We start from the raw sequence: 18,958 nt of genomic DNA, 5'->3' as shown, positions 1-18,958 counted from the left end.
GTGCATTGTGCACTATATTTCATGTTAGAGTAAATAGTTATTTATTTATTCTATTTACTTAAGCTTACTTATGTTAATGCATTTATTTAATATTTAGTATTTAACGCATGTAGTGATGAGTTGTTGACAACATGGGAGTTTTCTCCCTTCTAGCATGTTCCACCTTTTTTATGGATGCTTGGTTGTCAACCTTATCTTATACCACTTTCCAACTTGTTCTACAAGCTTCTGTGAGGCCTTTATAAGTAGGTCTCTCTCTCATTGTAAACTCACAACTCATTCTCATTGTAAATACAATTTTCTTGTTTTGCAATATGTTCTCGCTCATGTCTGTTTAGGGTTTTTCCAAGCTCCACCTCTTCCTTCTTGGTTTCCCTTCGATAGATTATTTGCATTTAAGTGATCTTGGAAAACTATGGAGTTGGATTTCATCAACTACTAATGGTATTAGAGCCTCCCTGCTGTTGCTTCATTGAAGATTTTTTGAAGCCACAATTCAAAGACACAAACCTTAGTTTGTTTATGCATTTTTCTTCAATTCAAGGGAAGAGCATTTTTTTTAGAGCACTTTGGGCCCAAATAAACATCGCCATTAGATTTAGAAGGCATTTTAAAATCAAGATCCATATAAAATTTGTCCAATTTGGTGACAGAGCTCTGGGAGGGAAAAAAATTTGTTTGCAGGATCTTCTATACAGATTGTACAGATGTAGGGCATAAAAAAAATTAAAAATTAAAAAAAAAAAAAAAAAAAAATATATATATATATATATATATATATATAATCTAGTGGATTGTAACCATGCCACCATGAGGCCACCATCATGCCACTAGCACTCAACCTGTAGGCCTCTATAGCCGATTGTGCAGTTGCAACATCGCCCTGGCTTAGCCGCCACCTACCCGCAGAGCTCCACCAGTGGCTCCTCCTCTTTTCTATGCCTCCACCAATGGTTTCAGCTCCAGATCCACCACTCCTGCACTTATCTACTGCCCAGAGCTCTGCTTGCCAACTGTGTAGTCTACATCAGCATCATCAACATCCATGTCAATTTTTTTTGCACTGTCAGGAGTTTCAGGTTGGACACGTGTCTTTGTTGTAGGGTTTGTACAGTCGGTGCCACCTCTGTACTTCACTACCAATTCGTGCCACTGCCACAATAGTCATACCTGCTATGTGGAATCCATGTGGCACTACCAGATGTCTTTCTTTTTTATGACAATGGCCTTCAAGCTATCAATTTTAATCATGTGAAATGCTGACATCAACATTGCATCATCAGCCCCTTGCAACTCTCTAAGGTCCTTTTTGACCTACCTTCAATTTTTTGGCCATAACTTGAGCATATGGAGGTATTTTTTTGATCCAAAAGAAGCATCAGAAAGCTAGTTCTATGACAGAGACATTGGTGTAAATATTTTTAAGTTTTGATGTAGTTTTCTTGCCCATTTTTTCAATTGAAGTCCAAAGTTCTTTTTTTGACTCTGGCAAGCTTATCTTTTATGTCGCATGTCAATTTTTTGAAAACGTTATATTTTTGGAAAGCTGGTTTTGTCACCTTTTCAAAAATGTCATCTTTTTCCTTAGATTCTAGCCCATGCTCTTTCTATCATTTTTTGGCATTTTTGCTCTATGGTGGATATCTTGGGTGTTTCAAGTTTGAGGATCATTTTCCTAGCATTGTTTCTTTTGTTTTGGGTTGTACTATCTTTTGTGTTAGGTTTTTTCCTTTTCTAATCATTGTAGACATCATTTGTAAGCACTTTTATGTATATGCACTGAGATAAAGTGCCACTTTTTCATTTTGAGTTCATGAATGTTGTTTTGAGACAGTTGTACTTGTACTATTTTTATAAAGCACCATGGGGGGATAGTTGTTTTCTATTTTAGGCCTTCTCCCTTTGTCAATTGAGTGTCCCTTCCATGACATTAGCCCCATGCAGTGTCAGTGTGACCGTGTCTTTATAGGGGTTTGTACCTCTTCCTCTCTCATCATTCTTGATTCTATTTATAGGGGATATTGGCCCACCTTCTCAGTTGCCTATCATATCACCCCATCTACATTAAGGGGCAGTTATGTTGTTGTTCTAATGCATCCTTGGTTTGATGGTTTGATAGTGTGAGCTATGTATTTAGTGGTTTATCCTATATACAAGGTGATTGCAGTGGTTGGCTACCTATGCATTTCGATGAGATGGATCATCTACCATATAGACATGCTTATTTCATACCTTCTTCTTCCATGGAGGTTCTTCAGATTAGTAGTTTCTTTCAAATGGCAGACTTTGTGGCTTCTTCATGCTTCAATGATGCTCTTCATGATCACTTCTTGTTCCTATTTTAGGGTAAATTCCCCTAGTTGGAGGCTTCTTCAGTTATTCACTAGGTTTTTACCTCTTTTTGGGGGAGGGTTTTTCCCACATGGTTTTCTCTCTTTCTCCATTTTCAGAGGTTGCATCTCTTTGCATTTTACATGGGTACCTAACAAGGCCTCGTTGCCGAGACCCATTTTGCATTTCATATTAGTTTTTGTGAGCTTAAGGCATTCCCCTAAGTTGCACTTAAAGAGGGTGTTAGAGTAAATAATTAATTAATTATTAATTAGTTATTCTATTTACTTAAGCTTACTTATGTTAATGCATTTATTTAATATTTAGTATTTAATGCATGTAGTGATGAGTTGTTGATAATATGGGAATTTTTTCCCTTCTAGCATGTTCCACCTTTTTTTGGATGCTTGGTTATCAACCTTATCTTCTACCACTTTCCAGCTTGTTCTACAAGCTTCCATGAGGCCTTTATAAGTAGGTCTCTCTCTCATTGTAAACTCATAACTCATTCTCATTGTAAACACAATTTTTTTGTTTTGCAATATGTTCTCTGTCATTTTTGTTTAGGGTTTTTCCAAGCTCCACTCTTCCTTCTTGGTTTCCCTTCAATAGGTTATTTGCATGTAGGTGATCTTGGCGAGCTGTGGAGTTGGATTTCATCAACTCCTACATTTTTCACATCTTGGTGTTAAGAAGATGCATACTAATTTCAAATAACTACACTTTTGGGTAGGGATGAGGCATGATGTTATAGATTTTGTTGCTAGATGTCTTTAGTGCCAGAGAGTGAAGAGAGAGCATCAGCACCCAACAAGTCTTTTATAGCCATATATCATTCTAGAGTAGAAGTGGGATACGATATCTATTGATTTTATCATAGGGTCACCTATGTCATCATGAAGGCATGATTGTATAATGGTGACAATGGACAAATTTTCCAAGGTAGCATATTTTTCACCCATGAGAGCATCTTACATAGCTTCTTCTATAGTGCATGTTTTCTTGGAGGATATTGTTCATTTGCATGGGATTCCTCATCAAATTATTTTGGATAGAGATCTAGTGTTTACTTTTGCACTATGGACATCTCTCCAATATGCTTTGGGCACGTAGCTCAATTTTAGTTTCGTTTATCACCCAGAGACTGATGGTTAGACTAAGAGAGTAAACCAAGTTCTATAGGATATGCTTCACATGTATGTTATGGAAAGGAAAGTGAAGTAGGAGGACCATTTGTACCTTGTTGAGTTTGCATACAACAACAAGTATCATAGTTCTCTAGGCATGTCACCTTTACGGGCCTTGTATGGTAGATAGTGTTATACTCCTTTCAGTTGGGATCTCTTAGAGGAATGAGTTCTTTTGGGTCTAGAGATGCTTTAGGATATGGGGCAGTAGGTTTTCACATTAGGGAGCATTTGGTTGCTGCTCAGGATAGGCAGAAGAAGTATGCAGATGGCCATAGGTTGGATCATCACTTTTCTATTGGGAATAGTGTGTTTTTGTGAGTGCATCTGAGAAAGAGCCCCATTCATTATGGGAAAGGCTCTAAGTTGGTGCCACATTTTTTTAGACCTTTTGATATCCTCGAGAGGATTGATCTTGTTACTTATCAACAAGCATTGCTGCCTAGCCTATCATGCATCAACGATGTTATTCATGTTTTTGATTTGAGGCAGTATATTCCAGACGTGATCCATGTTCTTGATTAGGATGCTTTGCAAGTAGCGGATGGGTAGCTTAATTTGGAGCCCATTCATATCCTACAATAGTGGAGGCTGACCTTATGATATTGTGACATAAAGTAGGTAAGGGTCTAATGGGACCCAAGCAATGAGACCTCTGTGACTTGGGAGGATACTACTTTATTGAGGGTATTGTACCCCTATCTTATTGTGAGCTGCTAGGAGTAAGCCTATGCTAGTGGGGGAGGATGTAGTGCCTCTCGTGTTTGTAGTCTATACCTTGTCTATTTTGATTCCAGAGATACTTGATATTCTTATTTTATGTACCTTATGATCACCTGAGGGTTGAATGTTATACTTTGATTTAGTACCATAGATTCTTTACTACTATGCTATTCAATTTATCATATTTGCATGTTGATGCCATTTTGAGATGATAGTAGATCTATGATGATATCTAATTATACTATATTTGGACATACTTTTTTATTATGTTATGTGATGGATTTTAAGCTATGGTGATTTATGTCATTCTTGTCTCTTTATGCTTTATGCAAACATGAGTGATCTAAATGGATTAATTAGGTATTTAATGCATTATTGCTTTGGCTATAATATTATTATGTAATTGTACTTAATTATGTGTTTTAGTGTACAAGATTTACATCCTTAGTAGTGGCACATGGAGTTAGTGACTCAACTATTCATATTTTTTCAATTTTGTCCCTGTATGTTTGACGTATCCTTATTTTAATTGTTTAAATTAAACCTTTTAGTGATTATTAAATCCAAACTCATTTTCATTATGTGATTAGATCAATGAGCATATTTGTGCATTTAGAGGTTCACATTGTCATGAAAGTTGTTAAGTAATTTTCTATCATTTGGTTTTTTGGGCTTTAAATCTTCTCAAATTTAATTTGTGGCATTTTTGCCTTAGGTGAATTCTCATTATGAGGAATAACCTATTTTTGTTTGGATCAATTCAAAGTCTATCTAGTCCAACTAGCTATTTTTCCTAATTGTCTATTCACTTGAAAAGTGAATAAGTATTGAAAAAGGGATTTTATTATTCACTTCTCACTTTTGAAAATACAAATTTGAGAGCTTTTCTGAAATTATCTTCCTAAAGGATTGGATTCCTATTCATTTTGGGAGATGTGAGCATGGGATCTTCATGAAGTTGGTCTTGTTAGATCTGACTTAGGTAGATCTTGCTTTGCCATGATTTTTGGTAGCTTTAGCAGTTGTTTTATTTTATTGTGTTGGTTTCAATTTTTGTCCCTTTTGCTTTCTAGTAGGGCTTTCCCATTTTCTTATTTCAGTTTCCTTTCAAGTTCTATTTTTGGTATCCATTTTTTTGGAGGCTAAGAATGAGTGTTCCCCTCCATTTCTATTTGTTAGTTTTTTCTAGTTGGTTAGGTATGAACATTTTTCCAATTTTTGGGATGGAGGTTTGGGGTTTTGCACCATCATGCTGACCTCTTTTGCATATAGTGTCTAAACTCAAATATTTTTGGATATTTGAGGTTTTTTTAAACAAAGGCCAAATGGGCTTTTATTTCATAGTTTTCCAATTTTTGGAGTTTTTACCTCATTTTGTGCGTTGTCCTATTTTCACAGGTTTTCTTGGCATGAGTTTTGTCATAGACATGGACCATTCATTTGGATGTCAATCAGACCATTATTGCACTAGGATGCATGCTACACCTGTACTCCCAAATTATTTTCAATTGAGTATTATTCATGCTTGTGTTCTTATCCAATCATTGTGTTATGATTTTCGTGATGGTGGTGTGCCACAGATGAGTATGTGTGTGTACATTTGTCGAGTGACTTGTGAGTCCCAACTTTTTGTGGTATTTCTGGAAGTTATGATCATTGGGGTTGGGATAAGAATATGCATGCCTATGGGCACTTTTCATAAGATGAGCATGGGTAGGGTAGGGTAGCATATGTAGAGGGCTTCTATTTCATAGCCTTGTGACCATTTCCCATAGGGTTGGCATAGTAAGTTTTAAGTAGGTGATAACTAAATAAAACATTGGGTGGTAATAAAATTTAAGATAATAAAACAATGCTTTAGTGTGTGAGCCTTCCATTAGGAAGTTGAGTTTGCAAAGTTCTAAATTTGGGCTTGTCGATGCCAAGTGACTCTCCATGATGTTAGGCCATACTTAGTAGCCCATTGAGTGTCTAACCAGGACCTATAGTCTATGCATTGTCTATGTCTTGGTTTCAGTCATCATACTACTAGGCATTTGTGTTAGCCATGGATGTTTTCTTGTGTTTTTTTTGTTGGATCATTATCTCCATCACCATGATGTGAGTGGACCTATGGGTTTCATGTGGTTGGGAGGCATAGCTACCTATACCACTGCTAGGGGCTAGTGTACAAAGATGGTCTTTTGTCCTAGTGTGATCATAGCTAGATGTTTTAACTTGGTGCTTTGGGTTTTGGAGTATGCCTTCTCATGATTTATGCTTTCATTGGCATGCTTGTATATCATGCTCAAGGATGGTGTTGTTTATTGACATTTTTTCTTATTTTGATGATTAGCATATGATAGATGATGTTATTTGTATTCATAGAATTATCTTATGCTTTACTTTTAGTATGTTATATTTCCCTATGCTTATGTTATAGCATGTTTTAGTAGTGATGTCATTTTTATGTTAGTACTAACAATCTAGTTGGTAGCTTGGGATGTTACGCATGGGAGATGGCTAGAGCCCACGATGGTCATATGATGCTATTATAGTTGGAAGGAACTGCGTACTTAGTTTTGATGTACTATTCATTGTGATGTTATTTATGTTTATTGCAATGTTTTTTTAGTACACTATGATGTTTCCTTCTATACTTTTCCTTCACTACTGGTTTAGATGGTTAGATGTAGTTTCTGTCTTTCAATAGTGTGTTTGAGTGTTCATGCCCCAAATTTTGGATCTAGTACTTCCCAGTGTGGAGGTTCTGAGCTTAGTTTAAACTTGTTGTTTGTCCTTAAGACTTTTTATTGCATTTCTTGGGCAACCATGTGTTAGCATGGGGTGATACAATATTATGTTGTACGCCTATTATAATTCTATCATGCATTCCTTGGTTGTGTCACATGCCTCTTAGAGAAATGTCATGTGATACTTTTTGGTATCACACCCTCATTAAAGAAGTGTCATATGATACTTGTAAAGTATTGCACACCCTTGAGACAAGTGTCACCTAAACCCTAAAAGTGTCACCACCCTTCTTGGGAAATGTCACACTATACTAGAACGTATCACCCAATGTTGATTTAAAATATTGTCTAGTGTTTGCCAAAACCTATTAGTGTGAATATTGGGCACTTTTCAGTAAGACCCAAACTTTTTGGGAATTTTTTTAGCTACCCTCTTAGGTTCTCTTCAATCCTTTGGTGTGGCATTTTGAATTCAAAATGTTTTGATTCATATTTAGTTATCTTTTGTTGTCACTCATTTTGGTTAGTAGTGGTGTTAGGAGATCTATTTGTGTCAGGATGTTTGGTTAGTCTTTCATTGTGATCTTTATGATACTTGTATTTTTTATGCAATGTGCATTCATACTTGTTCCAAAAAAAATTATCTTGGCTTATATTTATCCTTGTTTCCAAGGATCTCCGGGCGAGGTGTTACACATCTTTTACCTTTCCTTTTTAGTAATATTTATAATTTGAAACATATTGCACATCTTTATTTGATTGTTTCTTGAACTCCTTTGTGTAGATAGGAAAATGATTAGACTATTCTATCCTATGTGATCTTTTCTTCTATTATTTTTTTTTGAAATGTTTAGGTAATGCTAAAACAATATCACTGGAGCATTTGAACTTTCTTTATTTCATTACTTCCTTTGACTCTCTTTTTTTGGATAGGTAATGTCCTAAAGCCTATATTATTTATTATTTATTATTATTATTTCTTAAAATTAATTATTATCCTATGTTAAGCTCAATTAGATTTGGACACAAGACCTCCTAGATGAGAGACTCACAATTTACCATTGTGTTTTAGGGTCTTGCCTGTTCCTTTGACTCTCATTATTTGTGTTCCTCTTTTTGAATTTTTGAAAACTCACATGCCAAGAAACAACATAGAGAAGCTCAAGAATCCACCATCATTCAACTTAGGTGAATCTCAATGACTACTCACCAAGATCAAAAATAACTTGTGTATTGCTCTTAAATGTGTGAAGTCATAAGAATGATCAACTTTGGATCTAAGCTTGATAACCAAAGACCCACACTTCCATTGTACCTATATGAAATTTCTTACAAGATAAATCCCTTGAGTGCCTTTACTAAGAAATACCTCTTATATAATTTAGAACCAATTATTTCGAGGGACCACGTATTGGGAACAACCCTAAAAAACATACTAACTTCCTAACTTAAAGAGTAGAAAACAAAAGACACACAAAGATTAAAAATGTAAGCAAAACTAACTCAAAAAAATAAAATAACACCTACTTAAATAGACTCAAAAGAAAAGGAATGTAATTTATATAGAAAAACCTTGAACACTAATAACATGGGTTGGTTGTCTGTAGATTTTTCATTGTGTGTAGTAGTAACTATATTGTCTTAAAAGGGATGCACTTGAATTTTAAGACTATTTGGCACCCTTTACTTAATTCCTTTCATAGAACATGGATGGACCTATTCTCATTGTCTATTTTTCCCCTCTCCCCTTCAATTTACTTCTTCTTTCTCATCTCCCTCTTTTCAACATGGTCTTCTACATGTCACTTAATACCCTTTTGACCATATCTCCTAATTATTCTATCATCTTATAATTTCACCTATACCACCTTCTATAGATTTATGTGTTGGAAATGCATTGACTAGCTAAGAGGGGATGGGTGAATTAGTTACCACAAAAACAATTTCAAATCCTTTAGATGTCAATACAAACTTCTCACTTTGTAAACCAAATCCTTTCTCTGCTAGGTTAGAACTAGATATTCATTGAACCTTAACAAAGTAGTCTTAAGATATTAATGTGCATTAGCCTTTAAAAACTTAGTTTCACAAACATAAAGCATTAAAAAAATAACATGAGCATATGAGAAACCGAGATTTAACATGGAAACCCAATTTGAGAAAACCACCAATGCAACCAGTTAGAAATTTTTACTCTTTTGAAGTGAGCCCTGTTAGGAGGAAACCCTATTAAAGGTTACAAAACACATGGTTAAGTGTGACCCTATTAGAGGATTTTAATCACCCTATTAGGAGTGGCCTTTTCAAAGGTCTTCATAAACTTCAATAAAAAATTACACCTTGTTAGAGGATTTACAAAATGACTATCAAGCCAACTCTGATAAGAGATTTCTTCATTACTACAATTGTTAGAGAGTAATAATGATTGACCCGATTGATGAAGCAACTAACTTTTTAGATTCAGACCATTGTTCTAGGGTTTATCCTCTTGATCTTTCTTGATCAAAATATTCTTTGTAGCTCCTTAGATGTTTTGTCCTTAATCAGATATCCTCATCATTTCTCTTCTTTCACATTATTCCATTTTCTTGTTTCAATCCACAACTTGGCCTTTCATATATATGAAACTCAATGTCAAGTTGTCTTGAATATCTTTTCATACAAACATTTAACATCCACTTAGTCAACTTGTACTAACCAATTAATTAACAAAAGTAATATGCTAATAGTTGGCTAACACTAGACTAATCACTTGGTTAATAAATAACTTCCTTTATTGATTGACCAGGCTTGGTTAACACTAACTTCTTTCATTAACTAATTAGGCTTTGTTGACACTAGATTTGTTCATTGACTGACCAAGCTTGGTTGACACTAGTTTTTACTCAGTTGATACTAGAATCTCCTTTGGTACCCAATTGAGCTTGGCTTATACTATGCTCGATTAAAGCTTGACATTTGTGTAGCACTAATGACAATATATAATTGAATAAAAATTTTCAACAATCTCCATCTTTGGAATTGATGGCAACATGACATGTCATTATGCAAAAAAAAATTTAGAGCAACAAAATTATTTATAAGATTTTATAATATCCTTAGTTTCATTCTAATTCTTCATCCATGAGAACTCCCTCTAAGATTCTCCCCCTATCATCTTATATTTAGACTATGTCTTATCAATTTCTCCCTTGTATTATTTTCTTTGATATGACATCAATCTCTCCCTCTTTGACATCAAATTCCAAAGACATTATACAATGAATTGGAATGTACTAGATGTACTGAGTCATATTTAATGTGCTCTTAAATTTTTGCATCAACTTGATAGTTTTCCAATGAAGCTCCATGGTTGCATCACTAATATGCACTCTAGTGAGCATCAAATAGGGGAATGACCCCTAGCTTACCTCTAAGATGAAAAAATTCTTCCTTAGGTAATGGATTGGTGAATATTTCTACAACCTTCTCCTTTGTGTTCACATATTCCAATCTTACCTCTTCATCTTGAACTAATTCCCTCAAAAAATGATACTTGATTGCAATATGTTTTCGTTGACAATTGGATTGTGATATGTGATTTTTGTCATTAGTGGAAACATATGATGTACATGTTGATAGGAAACCTCAAAAATAAAGATACTTAGTTTTTGGTAATCAAAAAATTGTCTAAGTATAGAATCTATTTATAGTCGTGTATTGTTTTGTTTATAACATGTTGCAGACATCATATTATGACAAGTGAAGTTACATGGAGATAGTATACATGTTGGTGATGGTGTGTATAACCTCAAAATATTTTAAAAATTGTACAAAACATATATAATCATGTTTTGATGATGCAGGATAACAGAATTGAAGGAAAGAATTGTTTTATTTACAAAACAATTACTTGTCCAATTAAGACTGACATCCTAGATGTTTACTCTAACTTGGAAAAGTAAATTTTGGTCTTAGCCAACCTAGTAGTAATTTATGTAAAGGCATGATATTTCTACAAAAGACTTCTTGCAATAAGACGTGTGCTATCTTGATATTATGAGGAAGTGAAGTACTTGCATGTGCTTGTGAAGTTATGTGAAGTGAGCGAACTCTTGTGAAAGTGGTATATGAAAAGTTTTGTATGAGTTATCTGATGATCAAAGATCAATCTAAAGATTAGAGATCAAAAAAGGAAGACAAATAATACCAAATTACTTGTTTGAGTAGTGAGCTCTTCTTGTAGTTGAAATTGCATGGTTGGGCAATGGGCTCTTCTTGCATACATTATAGCACAACTCTTAATAGGTTTGGAATTTCCTAATAGGGATTACTTATATTGAATTTTCTCATTGACTCCTAACAGGTTCCATCCTCTAATAAGAAACTTATATATTAGTTAATTATCTAGTGGGTATCATCCCCACTGGAGTTTTCCCTAGTTAACAAAATATGGTGTTATGAGTTGTATTTGTGCATTTCTATTATTACTACTATTCATCATTACTTTATTGTTTTGTTACGCATGGTTTAAATTAAGTAATAATATCTAGTTGGTGACTAAAGTTTGTAGATTACTGATTCACCCTACACACCCCACCCCGCCCACCCCCCCAGTAATCTCTATTTCTAACAATTGGTATCAGAGCACAATTACTTTGAAGAGGCTTAACAGCTTAAGTAAGATCCCTATGTATATGGAATAGTTGAAGAAGCTCTTGAAAAAATTGATCTCCTTACTAAAGAAAGAGATAAGATGAAGGAAAAATATGAAGATTCCAAAGTATACATTGGTCAATTGAAGGAAAAGATTGAACATCTAAAATCCAAGCCTGAATCTACTGAATTTGGAACTACTAATGATGACTATTAAAAGTTGAAGATAGAATGCAAGATCTTGAAGCATGAGTTAAAAATTAAAAATCTAAAGTTAACTCAAAGAAATGATCCTACCAAAATTGAAGCTAAATTAAAGACTAAAAATGTAGATCTCAGAGCAAGTCTAGCAAAGAAAACATTTGAACTTGAAACATTGAAAGAAGATCATGAAGAACTCCTTAAGTACAATACTATTGTGAAAGGTGAATTGACATAGTGTAAACAACAACTTGAGAAACTTTATTCTAGAAAAGAAAAGCTTGATGATTCAATATCTATACAAAAACATTCTTATGACAAGACTAGTCTTGCCTATCTAATTAACATGTCTTCAAAGAAACCTAGGATTAGATTAGATCTAAAAGAAAAAGATAAATTTGATGACAAGATTGAATCCAATCAATCTTCATAGAAACCTAAAGAAGCTGAGAAAAATAAGGAAGTTGACATCTTGGATGAACCTAAGCATGTGGGAACTCCTAAGGAAACCATGTATGAATTTAGAGGTAAGTTTTTTTTATGTAATGAAAAAGGTCATATAAAAATAAATTTTACTAATAAGTCATTCAATCATGTTAAGGACTTTTATTGTCATATTTTTCATGGTACCAGTCATAATGTAATTGACTGTAGGAAACCTATATATGATAATGATAGGAGAAATAGTAGAATGTTTATATACTCTAACCTTGTAGATAGAAGAAGATCTAATGAAAAGACATCAAGAGAAGGAAGATCTTATGAAGATAGAAGATAGATCTTGTGTTATAAGTGAAATAACTTAGGACACATTGCTTAGAATTTTCATGCACCTAATAATCAATAGAATCCTAGAAGCAAAGAACCTATATGTTAGTTATGCATCAACTTTAGATACATAGAAAAGTACTACAGAATGGACAGAAACTTTAGAGATAGAAGAAACAATGGAAAAAACTTCAGGAATAGAATAAATAATAGAAGGGACCATGAAAGGAACGCTAGAATTAGCAAAGACAATGAAGAAAAAAGAAACATTGTAAGTGAACTTTGAGAAGAACTTAATGAAGTATTTTTGAAAGGAACAGACATCTCAAAGGAAAAGTTAGATGGTGATTAGATAGGATGATCGAAGTTAGTCATTGTGTTTGATTTGATTAAGTTGAATTAAGCTTGTTCACACATCAATATTTGAGAACTTCATACAAAGATCAAATTAGAGGTAGAAAAGTTTGGAAAAGGTGTATTCAGTTATGTTTAGATGGTATCTAAGCTTGCTTTTGATTTAAAGCTCCTCTAAATTAGTTATGATGGAATTTAGAGTTACTAGTACTACAGTAAGAATTGATTCTATAACAGAATATGAAAAGTAAGTTTTTTGCAGAGAATTTTGTGATGCAAAGTTTTAAGTATATTTTTCATAATGGAAGAAGGCTATAGTAAATCTCATGTGAAATTCAAATATCAAATAGATGATCTTGAGTAGTTAATTGATTGTAGAATGCAAGTAACAACTTTTTCATATTTGAAAAAGTATGTAATTAATGCAAGTCCAAGTTGAGGGATAAAAGGAGTACATAATTGATTTTACATCATTATGAACACATTCAAAGTGAAGAGTATTTTGAAGTGACTTGTTAGAGAAATTTTGAAGCAAACCCTATTTTCAAAAAGAGGTATTTTAAAAAAAAAATCCACAAAATTTGTTTGGGAAAAGATATTGTTTGATAAAGATCATGGATACATTAGTGGTAAATGGTGTTGAGAATGAAGATAGACCTAAGTTTAAAATACTTTCCATAAAACCTAATGAAGGAAACCCAAACGTTGGATTGTCTATCACTCCAAACAATGTAGTATATTTGGAAGAAGTAGAAATTTATTTGAATTAAAAGTTTGAGTCAATTGGTAGTGAATATATGAGTAAGGATATGGAACTAGTCTTTAACCTTGACATGAATATGAAGCCCAGATTTGAACACTTAAAAGAATTAGACTTATTTAAATATCATTTCTACCATGAGCTAAATATGGATGAATGGACACAAATCATATTGATTAGGATACATGATGGAAAACTATGGATGTAAGATAATGTAGTAGACATTTCAACTGACCTTATACATGAGCTAACTAGTCTTAGGAAAGAAGGCAGTGTACCCATAGGTGAGAAATTGGTAAAGAAGAAAGTAGAAAGTTATACTAAGGCAACATACAATGGGAAAGCTATGGTAATCAGCTCCATCAAGCAGGATGATGTGAGATTTCTTAGTAGAATTATTGCTTATTTAGTTTGTGCAAGTTCTAAGATAGATAAACTCTCAACTAGATTTATATATGTAGCATACAAGATATGTGTAGAGAAAGAGGAAGTAAATCTAAGTGAAATACTAAGGATGCAACTCTTGGAAAAAATTGAAAAGATTAAGAGAACAAAGAATGGTGTGTTTAGATTCCAATCATTTATAAATCACATATTCTTCCATGTATTGAAGAGATTTCCCTACTTATCAATAACAGATATAATGATAGTGATAGATGCACTATGGAGAAGATCAAAGAGCTATGCAAAAGTTACCCTACAAAGAAGATATTGGACAATGAAAACTTAATTATGAGGACCTTTCAGAATGAGCTGAAATAAAGATTTAGGATTTCACCAACAATTCTGGATAGATTCAAGGAGGATATATGTATATTGGTTGATACAGATCATACTTATATTCAAGTAGTGGAACCTTGGGAGACATTTTTAGATCCCTTGAGCTAAGTTAAGTTGTTAGAAGTAGTAATATTTCCTTGGTTGTATTTATTTATTAAATGGGATAAACTAAGGTATACCTTATGTATTTTATCCTTTAGTACACATGTGAAGGACATGTCATTTTCTTGTCCTCTAGTCGACATGTGAGGATAACTCTTTTTTGTAATTCCTTTTGTAAAAGAAATCAGTTTATCCTCCTTAAGAGGATATTGACACTTTGCACACATGTATTATGAATGGTGGAATTCATAGAAATGGGAGTTACACATGCAATTCCTTTCTCATCTCTATAAAAAAGATGCCTTTCTCATTCTTCTGCACTACTCCTTCTTTACATCTTCTTGATGTTATTGTAATGAGCTAATTTTCTCCATAATCCTTCTTCCTCCTCTCTCCTTCCTTAGGCTTATTTTCCACATTCTTAATATTACATGATTTTTTTTTGCTTTCCCCTTTCAAAACCTCTTGTCTTCATTGTTGTTGATCCATTGGGAAACTCATTTGGTTTATGTTAATATTCTTCACATTAACCTCTCTTGGATTGTTTTATTAGTTTTTATTTTACTCAATTTCTTACATGGTATCAAAGCTTTCTAATCTTTGTTTTTGAGCTTTTGTGAAGGTTACCCATATTGGAGAACTTTTTTAAGAGGGGAAGTGAATAAAAAAATTCATTCTTATTTTTTTGTAGGTTTTTTATTCAATCTTCAAGTTTTTTTTCTAACCCTCTTTGGAAGGTTTACTGCCAAAGAGTTCTTTTTATCATCTAACCCATTTTTTTCTTGCTTTGGAAGGCTTGCCACCAAAAAAAAAGAAAAAATAGCTATACTTTTATTACTCTTAACACCTTCTTTCATAGACTTTTAAAGAATATTAACCAGTTCATTTTTTTAAACAAAAAATACTTTACTCTTTACAAGTCATTAAAAGCTTCATTAATAATATTTTTAACTATCTTGTTTCTCTTTATTCTATATTTCTTTCAAATAAATTTATATCCATCATTGGTACAATTTTTTTTAATGATAGTTATAATTTCAAAGCTATAAGGATTTCTAATTCAAATCTCAAAAAAACTAATAATTCATAACTATTCTTCTTTTCTATTTATAACACTTCTTTCCTATTATTAGCTTATTGTGAGTTTTAAAATCATAACTATGTGTCCAATTCTCTCCTTCTAACTTTAGCCATGTGGTTTGTTCATTTTGTCTAATCATTTATGAGATTCTATTTTTTTTTTTGAACTACTTGAATTATTTCTCCACTTCTTTCCTATTATTAGCTTATTGTGAGTTTTACAATCATAACTGTGTGTCTTATTCTCTACTTCTAACATAAGCAATGATGTTGTAGTTAGCTACATTTATTTTTTGTTAAATTTAGAGAAAGGAAAACTATAATATAGATTTGGTACCTATGATTAGATTACTCAACATGCTCATCAAGTAACCTTAGAGAAGGCATCACACAACAAGGTTGAGTCATTCATGAAGAAGGCACTATCTGAGGCCATAATTTCAGAGAGTGAATCTGAGGCTATGAAATAGAAATTAAAGCAAGGTATATTAAACATACAACCCTTTTCAACTTCAGTTGCTGAGACATCTTCAGAGTAGAGCATACCATATGTGGCAGTATCTGATGTTTAGCCCAATGAGCAAAAAAGAAAATCAGAAAGATTAGTTGAAGTAGTATCTTCAAAGGTAAATATAATCAAATATATGGTCACAAGACCTAGAAGAGGTAGAAAACATTGTTTACAATTGAGTCAAGTGATGATGAAGAGAAGGAATATGAAACCAAACAAGCTAAAAAGGTTACTTCACCTAAGCAAGCTACAGGCAAAGCTTGACAACCTTGGAAGCCAAAGATTAAGAAGATTAACATAGCAATTGCCAATGAGGGAAACTTTGTTTAGATGAAAAATTTATGACTTATACAATAATTTTGAGAAGGATCAAATTGATATATCTACTGTGAAATATATTATAGAAAATGATCTTAGTATGAAAGATATCAAAGAAGTAGTGAACTAGAAATTCTATGAGAGACTTATAGATAAGAACACTCCTACAAAAGAAGAAGACCTTGAACTTTGGAAGTCTATACTAAGGACTATCTACAAGACTAATGATGAAGATGAAATTAAGATATTGTTGAATAACCTCGCACCATATTTGAGGAATAAGTTGAGGCCATTCTTATTTATGGTTGGTGAGAAGGATAAGTTGAGAAAGGAGACTATAGAAGCTATTAATAAGATGATGTTAGAGTCACAAGTAGCATCTCCTCTAACTCCTAGAACATTGGAAGCATCAGTAAGTGGTGACACCATGAAGATTGTGTTGGATAAAATTGATTAATTGTGTGTTGTTGTTGGAAATAATCAAGACTAGCTAGGTTACTTAGAGGGGAGGGGTGAATTAGTAACCTCAAAAAATTTAAATCAATTCAATACTTAACAATATAAATCATTCACCATTCATTCATCTAATCTACTACATGCATGAGAAAAGATAAACATTCATAACACATGACCATAGTATTTTGGTGACCCAAAAACCTTCCAAATAGAAAGTAAAACTAAGGTCAGGATGATACCCATAAAACTTCACTATTGAAGTATAAAGTTGGCCTGTTAGGGCTTACATTGCCCACTTCTAATGATCTGCCCTATTAAGAGCAATTTGGATTACTAGATCCACCTTGTTAGAGGTTTTACAAACATACAATGAAGTATGCACTTTCTTAGGAGATTTAAACAAAGAATGTTAAGTCTACCCTATTAAAGGATTTAGAAAACTGATTAACCTATTAGGATGAAATAGTAGATATGACTTGCAACTTGATTGCTGATTAAATCCTTGAAGAATAGATCACCTCTTGTGATTGATATGTCTTTACTTTTCCTTGTAGACCTTGTTGAATACTCTACTCTGTTGCTGATTTGCATTCACTCTTCTCAAAACATTACATATCAATTGCTTGATACTCTCATCCATACATTGCAAATGATATAATAAATTACATATATACCATTCCAATATTTACAATTACAAGGTCAGCTAAAATACAAGTAAACAAAATATTACTAAGTTGGCCAAATAGTAGAAACTCAGGTTTTGAATAGCTAACTTGGTGACCTTCTGATACTCAATGTCCACTGCATTACTTGGCATCATCATGCACTTGGTAGAAGTAGAAGCTTGGTCTATACTAATCACACAGCGTAGCTTTGAACTTGGTAACCATTGGAGACTCGGTAGAAATAGTGTCACTTAGTAGACATTGAATCCTTCGTTTACCTTGCTTTCACTTAGTAAACACTACACATCCATTACTCGATAGATACTGACTTCTCATCACACAAACTAATGACTTGGTAGACATTGAGAAGCTTAGTAAACACTACTAAACTACACACTCAATTAGTAACTTTAGGAATGCTTGGTGTGAATTGCTTAACTGTTGAACTTACTTGGTAACCATTGAGTGCTTGATATAAACTATAGACTGAGTGATGAGCTCGACAACCATTCAAAATTGAATAAGTGTTGCCACTAATGACAAATACAGCATAATGCCAACAATCTCCCCCTTTGGCATTAGTGACAAAAACACTTATGAGCCAAGACTTGTGTACACTAAAATACTATTTTTTTTTTTTAAATTTATCTTTGTAAACTTGTTGTATATACATATCTTAGATATCTCCCTCATACATATGACATAATGTATACACAATCTTTCTCTTCCTTTTATTCTGTACAAATATCAATCTATATTATCCCATAACGTCTCCACAAGTCTCTTATCATCTCTTACTCCCCCTTTTTGACAATAATGCCAAAGAGTATATGCAATATATTCAAATAGAGACACCAAAATGTGAGAGAAATTTGGAGTGTACCTTGAGAATAAGAGCCAATGTATTATCCCAGTAGTCTTGCAAAATTTTACAGGTGGAGAGTGCCACTTGAACTTCTACAAAAAGTTCAATCATATGATTTTTTATGAAAAAATTGTTGTCTTGGACCAATGTCTTTGAATATGCAACTTGTTTTTGCATTGAGTCCATAACTGGGAGGATCATGGTTTGGATATCTATCAATGTGGACCTAATCCTATCTTCCTCTCTTAGCAATTTTGCCTGCATTTCTGACAAAAATCTCACCTTGATGTGATGTTCTGAGCCTAAACTCGGGTGAAGTTGAAGCCTTTGAGAAGTAGCCTTCATATCCACATCAATCTTATTGAGTTTTTCTTGTGAATACAACTATGGAGGCCTTGGGTGGTTTGGTAATGGTTACCCTACCCTTCTTCTTTGTTGGCTCTACCTCCTTCTTAGATTCTTTTTCTTCTTCTTCTTTGTCATATTCTTC

Source organism: Cupressus sempervirens, chromosome 6 (genome assembly GCF_028749045.1).
Source record: "Cupressus sempervirens isolate cs-2001-9-10 chromosome 6, ASM2874904v1, whole genome shotgun sequence".
In the NCBI taxonomy this organism is placed as follows: Eukaryota; Viridiplantae; Streptophyta; class Pinopsida; order Cupressales; family Cupressaceae; genus Cupressus; species Cupressus sempervirens.
Note: the sequence above shows the minus strand (reverse complement) of the source record.